The sequence below is a fragment of the Engystomops pustulosus genome, chromosome 4 (genome assembly GCF_040894005.1).
Source record: "Engystomops pustulosus chromosome 4, aEngPut4.maternal, whole genome shotgun sequence".
Lineage (NCBI taxonomy): Eukaryota > Metazoa > Chordata > Amphibia > Anura > Leptodactylidae > Engystomops > Engystomops pustulosus.
This window is the reverse complement of record NC_092414.1, coordinates 8,715,503-8,728,004: the sequence shown is the minus strand read 5'-3', so window position 1 is coordinate 8,728,004 and position 12,502 is coordinate 8,715,503.

Below are 12,502 nucleotides of genomic sequence, written 5' to 3'. Positions count from 1 at the left end.
CTGCGCCCCCTAGTGTCACATAACAGGAATATCCATTGTAGTGCTGCGCCCCCTAGTGTCACATAACAGGAATATCCATTGTAGTGCTGTGCCCCCTAGTGTCACATAACAGGAATATCCATTGTAGTGCTGCGCCCCCTAGTGTCACATAACAGGATAATCCATTGTAGTGCTGCGCCCCCTAGTGTCACATAACAGGAATATCCATTGTAGTGCTGCGCCCCCTAGTGTCACATAACAGGAATATCCATTGTAGTGCTGCGCCCCCTAGTGTCACATAACAGGAATATCCATTGTAGTGCTGCGCCCCCTAGTGTCACATAACAGTAATAACCATTGTAGTGCTGCGCCCCCTAGTGTCACATAACAGGAATATCCATTGTAGTGCTGCGCCCCCTAGTGTCACATAACAGTAACATCCATTGTAGTGCTGCGCCCCCTAGTGTCACATCACAGGAATATCCATTGTAGTGCTGCGCCCCCTAGTGTCACATAACAGTAATATCCATTGTAGTGCTGCGCCCCCTAGTGTCACATAACAGTAATATCCGTTGTAGTGCTGCGCCCCCTAGTGTCACATAACAGTAATATCCATTGTAGTGCTGCGCCCCCTAGTGTCACATAACAGGAATATCCATTGTAGTGCTGCGCCCCCTAGTGTCACATAACAGGAACATCCATTGTAGTGCTGCGCCCCCCTAGTGTCACATAACAGTTATATCCATTGTAGTGCTGCGCCCCCTAGTGTCACATAACAGTAATATCCATTGTAGTGCTGCGCAGGGCCGGATTAAGGGTGGTGGGGGCCCCTGGGCGCAAAATCTGGTGGAGGCCCCCACTGAGTGCAGCGTGCATACACGTCCTCCTGCTCACTATCCACTATCCCCACAGTAACACATCTACATACAGCCGCCTCGTCCCCAGTAACACAGCTACATACAGCCGCCTCATCCCCAGTAACACAGCTACATACAGCCGCCTCATCCCCAGTAACACAGCTACATACAGCCACCTCATCCCCAGTAACACAGCTACATACAGCCGCCTCACCCCCAGTAACACAGCTAGATACAGCCGCCTCACCCCCAGTAACACAGCTAGATACAGCCACCTCACCCCAGTAACACAGCTACATACAGCCACCTCGCCCCCAGTAACACAGCTACATACAGCCGCCTCATCCCCAGTAACACAGCTACATACAGCCGCCTCGCCCCCAGTAACACAGCTACATACAGCCGCCTCATCCCCAGTAACACAGCTACATACAGCCGTCTCATCCACAGTAACACAGCTACATACAGCCGCCTCGCCCCCAGTAACACAGCTACATACAGCCGCCTCACCCCCAGTAACACAGCTACATACAGCCGCCTCATCCCCAGTAACACAGCTACATACAGCTGCCTCATCCCCAGTAACACAGCTACATACAGCCGCCTCATCCCCAGTAACACAGCTACATACAGCCGCCTCGCCCCCAGTAACACATCTCCATACAGCCGCCTCATCCCCAGTAACACAGCTACATACAGCCGTCTCATCCACAGTAACACAGCTACATACAGCCGCCTCACCCCCAGTAACACAGCTACATACAGTCGCCTCACCCCCAGTAACACAGCTACATACAGCCGCCTCATCCCCAGTAACACAGCTACATACAGCCGCCTCGCTCCCAGTAACACAGCTACATACAGCCGCTTCATCCCCAGTAACACAGCTACATACAGCCGCCTCGCTCCCAGTAACACATCTACATACAGCCGCCTCGCTCCCAGTAACACAGCTACATACAGCCGCCTCGCTCCCAGTAACACAGCTACATAAAGGCGCCTCGCCCCCAGTAACACAGCTACATACAGCCGCCTCATCCCCAGTAACACAGCTACATACAGCCGCCTCATCCCCAGTAACACAGCTACATACAGCCGCCTCATCCCCAGTAACATAGCTACATACAGCCGCCTCGTCCCCAGTAACACAGCTACATACAGCTGCCTCACCCCCCAGTAACACAGCTACATACAGCCGCCTCACCCCCAGTAACACAGCTACATACAGCCGCCTCGCCCCCAGTAACACAGCTACATACAGCCGCCTCATCTCCAGTAACACAGCTACATACAGCCGCCTCGTCCCCAGTAACACAGCTACATACAGCCGCCTCGTCCCCAGTAACACAGCTTCATACAGCCGCCTCGTCCCCAGTAACACAGCTACATACAGCCGCCTCGTCCCCAGTAACACAGCTACATACAGCTGCCTCACCCCCCAGTAACACAGCTACATACAGCCGCCTCACCCCCAGTAACACAGCTACATACAGCCGCCTCACCCCCAGTAACACAGCTACATACAGCCGCCTCACCCCCAGTAACACAGCTACATACAGTCGCCTCACCCCCAGTAACACAGCTACATACAGCCGCCTCATCCCCAGTAACACAGCTACATACAGCCGCCTCGCTCCCAGTAACACAGCTACATACAGCCGCTTCATCCCCAGTAACACAGCTACATACAGCCGCCTCGCTCCCAGTAACACAGCTACATACAGCCGCCTCGGTCCCAGTAACACAGCTACATACAGCCGCCTCGCTCCCAGTAACACAGCTACATAAAGCCGCCTCTCCCCCAGTAACACAGCTACATACAGCCGCCTCATCCCCAGTAACACAGCTACATACAGCCGCCTCATCCCCAGTAACATAGCTACATACAGCCGCCTCATCCCCAGTAACATAGCTACATACAGCCGCCTCGTCCCCAGTAACACAGCTACATACAGCTGCCTCACCCCCCAGTAACACAGCTACATACAGCCGCCTCACCCCCAGTAACACAGCTACATACAGCCGCCTCACCCCCAGTAACACAGCTACATACAGCCGCCTCATCTCCAGTAACACAGCTACATACAGCCGCCTCGTCCCCAGTAACACAGCTACATACAGCCGCCTCGTCCCCAGTAACACAGCTACATACAGCCGCCTCGTCCCCAGTAACACAGCTACATACAGCCGCCTCGTCCCCAGTAACACAGCTACATACAGCTGCCTCACCCCCCAGTAACACAGCTACATACAGCCGCCGCACCCCCAGTAACACAGCTACATACAGCCGCCTCATCTCCAGTAACACAGCTACATACAGACACCTCGTCCCCAGTAACACAGCTACATACAGCCGCCTCGTCCCCAGTAACACAGCTACATACAGCTGCCTCACCCCCCAGTAACACAGCTACAATAGCGGCACCCCTGACTGACCTGACTAAGGGTAGCAAGGCGGTGATGGTAAAGTGGAGTGAAGAGGCTGAGGGGGCGTTTCAGCGACTTAAGACGGTTTTGTGCGAGGGACCGGTACTGATCACCCCTGACTTCACCAAGACCTTTATTGTGCAGACTGACGCTTCTGACGTGGGCTTGGGGGCTGTCCTGTCCCAAGTAGTGGAGGGTGAGGAACATCCCGTGACATTCCTGAGCCGCAAGCTCACACCTCCTGAAAAGAACTATAGTATAGTTGAGAGGGAGTGCTTGGCGATAAAATGGGCTCTGGAATCCCTGAGGTATTACTTGATAGGGCGACAGTTTACACTGGTGACCGATCACTCTCCCCTCACCTGGATGAGTCAGGCCAAGGAGAGGAACGCCAGGGTCACAAGGTGGTTCCTAATGCTGCAGAATTTCAAATTCACGGTAGAACATCGAGCAGGAAAGCTGCATGGGAATGCCGATGCCCTGTCTCGTACCCACTGTCTGATGGCCAAAAGTGTTCGCCCCCACAGGGTCAAACAGAGGGGGAGGGTATGTGAGACACTGAAGGGGTTAACTGTGGATGGGCGGTATGTTTCCCCTAGGTTTTGCTATTATGCAAGGCCTTAGTGCTGAGGTTGGGTGTCCAGCACCTTGGACACAGGTGATGGGAGCAGCCCAATCAGCCCGCATAAAGCCACTCAGCAGAGCTGGAAGTGTTGTCTCTCTCTGGAAGTTGGCTGGAGAGCACACAGCCCTGACCTCTGTGCCTGGAGCAGCCAAGTGATTTTGTATAGTGGTGAGTTAGTGAACACCTGTATAGTTAGCACCCTGACGGGTAGGATTTTGTTTGTTTAATGCCTGAATGTAAAGGCTGGTTTTATTTTGCTGCTACAATAAACGCAGGCGAGACCTGTTTGGACTAAACCTTGGTGTCACTGTCTTGAACTGCATCACAGCACCCCGCTACCACGGTCTCTACTGGGCCAAATCTCCCACAATATGCTTATACAAATATATTCATGTATACACAGTATATACACATATAAACAGTATATACACATATAGATAGTAGATGCATATATACACAATATATACACATATACACAGTATATAAATATATAGACAGTATATACATATATACACTTTATATACACAGTAGATGCATATATACACATATACACAGTATATACATATATACACAGATACACAGTATATACATATATACACAGATACACAGTATATACATATATACACAGATACACAGTATATACATCATATATACACACAGATAAATAAATATGTAATGTATACTTACCCTTTTAGGGTGTTCGGCTGTCCCATCAGGAGGGTGTTCGGGCGGGGGGAGCTGAGGACGGCTGCTTGTTCCAGCTGGCATCAGGGGCCTTGCGGAGGATGACTGCTTGTTCGGGGGGGACGGGGACGGAAGGCGGCTTTTTGCCCAGGCGGCGGTGGTCTTCAGGGCCCTGGACCGTTGTCAACTTCATGTTCCACGCCGGGGGGGGAATGTTCCGGCGGGGGGGGGGGTTGTGGACTGCTAGGGACTGCTGAATGTTCTGTTGGGGGGGCTGTATGTTCCGGCGGGGGGGGGGGGGGGGGTGGAGCGGAGGACGGCTTTATGTTCTGGCGGGGGGGGGCTGTATGTTCCGGCAGGGGGGGGGGGGGGCGGTGAGCGGAGGACGGCTGTATGTTCTGGCGGGGGGGGGGGGGGGCTGTATGTTCCGGCGGGGGGGGGGCGGGGAGCGGAGGACGGCTGTATGTTCTGTCGGGGGGGGGGGGGCGCGGGGAGCGGAGGACGTCGGAATGTTCCGGCGGGAGGGGGGCGGGGAGCGGAGGACGGCTGTATGCTCTGGCGGGGGGGGGGAGGAGGCGCGGGGAGCGGAGGACGGATGAATGTTATGGGGGGGGGGGCGCGGGGACCGGAGGACGGCTGAATGTTCTGGGGGGGGGGGAGGCGCGGGGAGCGGAGGACAGCTGTATGTTCTGGCGGGGGGGGGTAGGGCTGTATGTTCCGGCGGGGGGGGGGGGGGGCGGGGAGCGGAGGACGGCTGTATGCTCTGGCGGGGGGGGGGGGGGGGGGCGGGGGGGTAGGGCGCGGGGAGCGGAGGACGTCTGAATGTTCCGGCGGGAGGGGGGCGGGGAGCGGAGGACGGCTGTATGTTCTGGCGGGGGGGGGGAGGCGCGGGGAGCGGAGGACGGATGAATGTTCTGGGGGGGGACGCGGGGAGCGGAGGACGGCTGAATGTTCTGGGGGGGGGAGGCGCGGGGAGCGGAGGACGGCTGTATGTTCTGGCGGGGGGGGGGCTGTATGTTCCGGCGGGGGGGCTGTATGTTCCGGCGGGGGGGGGGCGGGGAGCGGAGGACGGCTGTATGTTCTGGCGGGGGGGGGGCTGTATGTTCTGGCGGGGGGGGGGCGCGGGGAGCGGAGGACGGATGAATGTTCCGGCGGGGGGGGGGGGAGCGGAGGACGGATGAATGTTCCGGCGGGGGGGGGGGGGGGGGGTCGCGGGGAGCGGAGGACGGATGAATGTTCCGGCGGGGAGGAGTGGGAGATGCGGAGGATGACTGCCTGTTCGGGCAGGAGGGGGGTGGTGGCGGGGGGATGCAGGGTAAGGCTGCGGGATGGGCGGGCAGGGGGCGGATGGCTCGGCCATGGAGCTGAAGGGCGGGGAGGTGGTAACTTGTGCCGGGGGGCAGACAGGTGGGCGGGCAAGCCATGCAAGGGGATATCCGTGGAGGTGGTGACGTGTGCCGAGGGCAGACGACTAAGGGGGCCGGCGGCTGAGGAGTCAGGGACCGGGGGACGCGATCTGGTGGGGGCCCCCCGTGGGGGGCAAAATGGTGGGGGCCCCGGGGCTCGAGCCCCGGGAGCCCCGCCTATAATCCGGCCCTGGTGCTGCGCCCCCTAGTGTCACATAACAGTAATATCCATCGTATTGCTGCGCCCCCTATTGTCACATAACAGGAATATCCATTGTAGTGCTGCGCCCCCTAGTGTCACATAACAGGAATTTCCATTGTAGTGCTGCGCCCCCTAGTGTCACATAACAGTAATATCCATTGTAGTGCTGCACCCCTAGTGTCACATAACAGTAATATCCATTGTAGTGCTGCGCCCCCTAGTGTCACATAACAGGAATATCCATTGTAGTGCTGCGCCCCCTAGTATCACATAACAGCAATATCCATTGTAGTGCTGCGCCCCCTAGTGTCACATAACAGGAATATCCATTGTAGTGCTGCACACCCTAGTGTCACATAACAGGAATATCCATTGTAGTGCTGCGCCCCCTAGTGTCACATAACAGTAATATCCATTGTAGTGCTGCGCCCCCTACTGTCACATAACAGGAATATCCATTGTAGTGCTGCGCCCCCTAGTGTCACATAACAGGAATATCCATTGTAGTGCTGCGCTCCCTAGTGTCACATAACAGTAATATCCATTGTAGTGCTGCGCCCCCTAGTGTCACATAACAGGAATATCCATTGTAGTGCTGCGCCCCCTAGTGTCACATAACAGGAATATCCATTGTAGTGCTGCGCTCCCTAGTGTCACATAACAGTAATATCCATTGTAGTGCTGCGCCCCCTAGTGTCACATAACAGTAATATCCATTGTAGTGCTGCGCCCCCCTAGTGTCACATAACAGGAATATCCATTGTAGTGCTGCGCCCCCTAGTGTCACATAACAGTAATATCCATTGTAGTGCTGCGCCCCCTAGTGTCACATAACAGTAATATCCATTGTAGTGCTGCGCCCCCTACTGTCACATAACAGTAATATCCATTGTAGTGCTGCGCCCCCTAGTGTCACATAACAGTAATATCCATTGTAGTGCTGCGCCCCCTACTGTCACATAACAGTAATATCTATTGTAGTGCTGCGCCCCCTACTGTCACATAACAGTAATATCCATTGTAGTGCTGCGCCCCCCTAGTGTCACATAACAGGAATATCCATTGTAGTGCTGCGCCCCCTAGTGTCACATAACAGGAATATCCATTGTAGTGCTGCGCTCCCTAGTGTCACATAACAGTAATATCCATTGTAGTGCTGCGCCCCCTAGTGTCACATAACAGTAATATCCATTGTAGTGCTGCGCCCCCTAGTGTCACATAACAGTAATATCCATTGTAGTGCTGCGCCCCCTAGTGTCACATAACAGGAATATCCATTGTAGTGCTGCGCCCCCTAGTGTCACATAACAGTAATATCCATTGTAGTGCTGCGCCCCCTAGTGTCACATAACAGTAATATCCATTGTAGTGCTGCGCCCCCTAGTGTCACATAACAGTAATATCCATTGTAGTGCTGCGCCCCCTAGTGTCACATAACAGGAATATCCATTGTAGTGCTGCGCCCCCTAGTGTCACATAACAGGAATATCCATTGTAGTGCTGCGCCCCCTAGTGTCACATAACAGGAATATCCATTGTAGTGCTGCGCCCCCTAGTGTCACATAACAGGAATATCCATTGTAGTGCTGCGCCCCCTAGTGTCACATAACAGGAATATCCATTGTAGTGCTGCGCCCCCTAGTGTCACATAACAGGAATATCCATTGTAGTGCTGCGCCCCCTACTGTCACATAACAGGAATATCCATTGTAGTGCTGCGCCCCCTAGTGTCACATAACAGGAATATCCATTGTAGTGCTGCGCCCCCTAGTGTCACATAACAGTAATATACATTGTAGTGCTGCGCCCCCTAGTGTCACATAACAGGAATATCCATTGTAGTGCTGCGCCTCCTAGTGTCACATAACAGGAATATCCATTGTAGTGCTGCGCCCCCTAGTGTCACATAACAGTAATATCCATTGTAGTGCTGCGCCCCCTAGTGTCACATAACAGTAATATCCATTGTAGTGCTGCGCCCCCTAGTGTCACATAACAGTTATATCCATTGTAGTGCTGCGCCCCCTAGTGTCACATAACAGTAATATCCATTGTAGTGCTGCGCCCCCTAGTGTCACATAACAGGAATATCCATTGTAGTGCTGCGCCCCCTAGTGTCACATAACAGGTATATACATTGTAGTGCTGCGCCCCCTAGTGTCACATAACAGGTATATACATTGTAGTGCTGCGCCCCCTAGTGTCACATAACAGGAATATCCATTGTAGTGCCGCGCCCCCTAGTGTCACATAACAGGAATATCCATTGTAGTGCTGCGCCCCCTAGTGTCACATAACAGTAATATCCATTGTAGTGCTGCGCCCCCTAGTGTAACATAACAGGAATATCCATTGTAGTGCTGCGCCCCCTAGTGTCACATAACAGTAATATCCATTGCAGTGCTGCGCCCCCTAGTGTCACATAACAGGAATATCCATTGTAGTGCTGCGCCCCCTAGTGTCACATAACAGGAATATCCATTGTAGTGCAGTGCACCCTAGTGTCACATAACAGGAATATCCATTGTAGTGCTGCGCCCCCTAGTGTCACATAACAGTAATATCCATTGTAGTGCTGCGCCCCCTAGTGACACATAAAAGGAATATCCATTGTAGTGCTGCGCCCCCTAGTGTCACATAACAGGAATATCCATTGTAGTGCTGCGCCCCCTAGTGTCACATAACAGTAATATCCATTGTAGTGCTGCGCCCCCTAGTGTCACATAACAGGTATATACATTGTAGTGCTGCGCCCCCTAGTGTAACATAACAGGAATATACATTGTAGTGCTGCGCCCCCTAGTGTCACATAACAGGAATATCCATTGTAGTGCTGCGCCCCCTAGTGTCACATAACAGTAATATCCATTGTAGTGCTGCGCCCCCTAGTGTCACATAACAGGTATATACATTGTAGTGCTGCGCCCCCTAGTGTCACATAACAGGAATATACATTGTAGTGCTGCGCCCCCTAGTGTCACATAACAGTAATATCCATTGTAGTGCTGCGCCCCCTAGTGTCACATAACAGGAATATCCATTGTAGTGCTGCGCCCCCTAGTGTCACATAACAGGAATATCAATTGTAGTGCTGCGCCCCCTAGTGTCACATAACAGGAATATCCATTGTAGTGCTGCGCCCTCTAGTGTCACATAACAGTAATATCCATTGTAGTGCAGTGCCCCCTAGTGTCACATAACAGGAATATCCATTGTAGTGCTGCGCGCCCTAGTGTCACATAACAGTAATATCCATTGTAGTGCTGCGCCCCCTAGTGTCACATAACAGTAATATCCATTGTAGTGCTGCGCCCCCTAGTGTCACATAACAGTAATATCCATTGTAGTGCTGCGCCCCCTAGTGTCACATAACAGGAATATCCATTGTAGTGCTGCCCCCCTAGTGTCACATAACAGTAATATCCATTGTAGTGCTGCGCCCCCTAGTGTCACATAACAGGAATATCCATTGTAGTGCTGCGCCCCCTAGTGTCACATAACAGTAATATCCATTGTAGTGCTGCGCCCCCTAGTGTCACATAACAGGTATATACATTGTAGTGCTGCGCCCCCTAGTGTCACATAACAGGAATATACATTGTAGTGCTGCGCCCCCTAGTGTCACATAACAGGAATATCCATTGTAGTGCTGCGCCCCCTGGTGTCACATAACAGTAATATCCATTGTAGTGCTGCGCCCCCTAGTGTCACATAACAGGAATATCCATTGTAGTGCTGCGCCCCCTAGTGTCACATAACAGTAATATCCATTGTAGTGCTGCGCCCCCTAGTGTCACATAACAGGAATATCCATTGTAGTGCTGCGCCCCCTAGTGTCACATAACAGGAATATCCATTGTAGTGCTGCGCCCCCTAGTGTCACATAACAAGAATATACATTGTAGTGCTGCGCCCCCTAGTGTCACATAACAGTAATATCCATTGTAGTGCTGCGCCCCCTAGTGTCACATAACAGTAATATCCATTGTAGTGCTGCGCCCCCTAGTGTCACATAACAGTAATATCCATTGTAGTGCTGCGCCCCCTAGTGTCACATAACAGTAATATCCATTGTAGTGCTGCGCCCCCTAGTGTCACATAACAGGAATATCCATTGTAGTGCTGCGCCCCCTAGTGTCACATAACAGGAATATCCATTGTAGTGCTGCGCCCCCTAGTGTCACATAACAGTAATATCCATTGTAGTGCTGCGCCCCCTAGTGTCACATAACAGGTATATCCATTGTAGTGCTGCGCCCCCTAGTGTCACATAACAGTAATATCCATTGTAGTGCTGCGCCCCCTAGTGTCACATAACAGGAATATCCATTGTAGTGCTGCGCCCCCTAGTGTCACATAACAGGAATATCCATTGTAGTGCTGCGCCCCCTAGTGTCACATAACAGTAATATCCATTGTAGTGCTGCGCCCCCTAGTGTCACATAACAGGAACATCCATTGTAGTGCTGCGCCCCCTAGTGTCACATAACAGTAATATCCATTGTAGTGCTGCGCCCCCTAGTGTCACATAACAGTAATATCCATTGTAGTGCTGCGCCCCCTAGTGTCACATAACAGGAATATCCATTGTAGTGCTGCGCCCCCTAGTGTCACATAACAGGAATATCCATTGTAGTGCTGCGCCCCCTAGTGTCACATAACAGTAATATACATTGTAGTGCTGCGCCCCCTAGTGTCACATAATAGGAATATCCATTGTAGTGCTGCGCCCCCTAGTGTCACATAACAGGAATATCCATTGTAGTGCTGCGCCCCCTAGTGTCACATAACAGTAATATCCATTGTAGTGCTGCGCCCCCTAGTGTCACATAACAGTAATATCCATTGTAGAGCTGCGCCCCCTAGTGTCACATAACAGTAATATCCATTGTAGTGCTGCGCCCCCTAGTGTCACATAACAGTAATATCCATTGTAGTGCTGCGCCCCCTAGTGTCACATAACAGTAATATCCATTGTAGTGCTGCGCCCCCTAGTGTCACATAACAGTAATATCCATTGTAGTGCTGCGCCCCCTAGTGTCACATAACAGGAATATCCATTGTAGTGCTGCGCCCCCTAGTGTCACATAACAGGAATATCCATTGTAGTGCTGCGCCCCCTAGTGTCACATAGCAGTAATATCCATTGTAGTGCTGCGCCCCCTAGTGTCACATAACAGTAATATACATTGTAGTGCTGCGCCCCCTAGTGTCACATAATAGGAATATCCATTGTAGTGCTGCGCCCCCTAGTGTCACATAACAGGAATATCCATTGTAGTGCTGCGCCCCCTAGTGTCACATAACAGTAATATCCATTGTAGTGCTGCGCCCCCTAGTGTCACATAACAGTAATATCCATTGTAGTGCTGCGCCCCCTAGTGTCACATAACAGGTATATACATTGTAGTGCTGCGCCCCCTAGTGTCACATAACAGTAACATCCATTGTAGTGCTGCGCCCCCTAGTGTCACATAACAGCAATATCCATTGTAGTGCTGCGCCCCCTAGTGTCACATAACAGGAATATCCATTGTAGTGCTGTGCCCCCTAGTGTCACATAACAGGTATATCCATTGTAGTGCTGCGCCCACTAGTGTCACATAACAGGAATATCCATTGTAGAGCTGTGCCCCATATTCCGTAGCGCTGTACAGCCGGCTCGCTCCCCTCCCGCGTCTCCGTGTGTTTCATCTCTATTTTTCGGAATAAGTCGGATGCTTGGATTCGCAGCCGCCGCTTCACATCAAGGTCAGGTTTCCCAATATTATGTCAGGCCTCTCCCGTGCTTAGAAAGTTCACGAGACGAAGACCAGGGATCGGCGTTTCCGATATTTTGGTTTATGGAGCTGCTCTGACCCGAGAACCCGAGGAGACGAAGGGAAAACATTTGTGTTTGTTGCCATAAAGTCGGAAGCGGACGAGATCCTCTGATGGGAAACCAAAACTGTGATATTACAATACGGACCGACCCGAGACGCCCCAGAAAGGTTCTCCTCGCGCCAAACACAATGGTCATAACAGGGCGGATCTGGCACATCCCAATGGGCTCTAGTGACCACCGGATTAGGGGCCCATTCTTCTTTAAAGGGCCCCCAGACATTACTATGATTGGGGCCCCCAGACATTACTATGATTGGGGCCCCCGGACATTACTATGATTGGGGCCCCCGGACATTACTATGATTGGGGCCCCCGGACATTACTATGATTGGGGCCCCCGGACATTACTATGATTGGGGCCCCCGGACATTACTATGATTGGGGCCCCCGGACATTACTATGATTGGGGCCCCCGGACATTACTATGATTGGGGCCCCC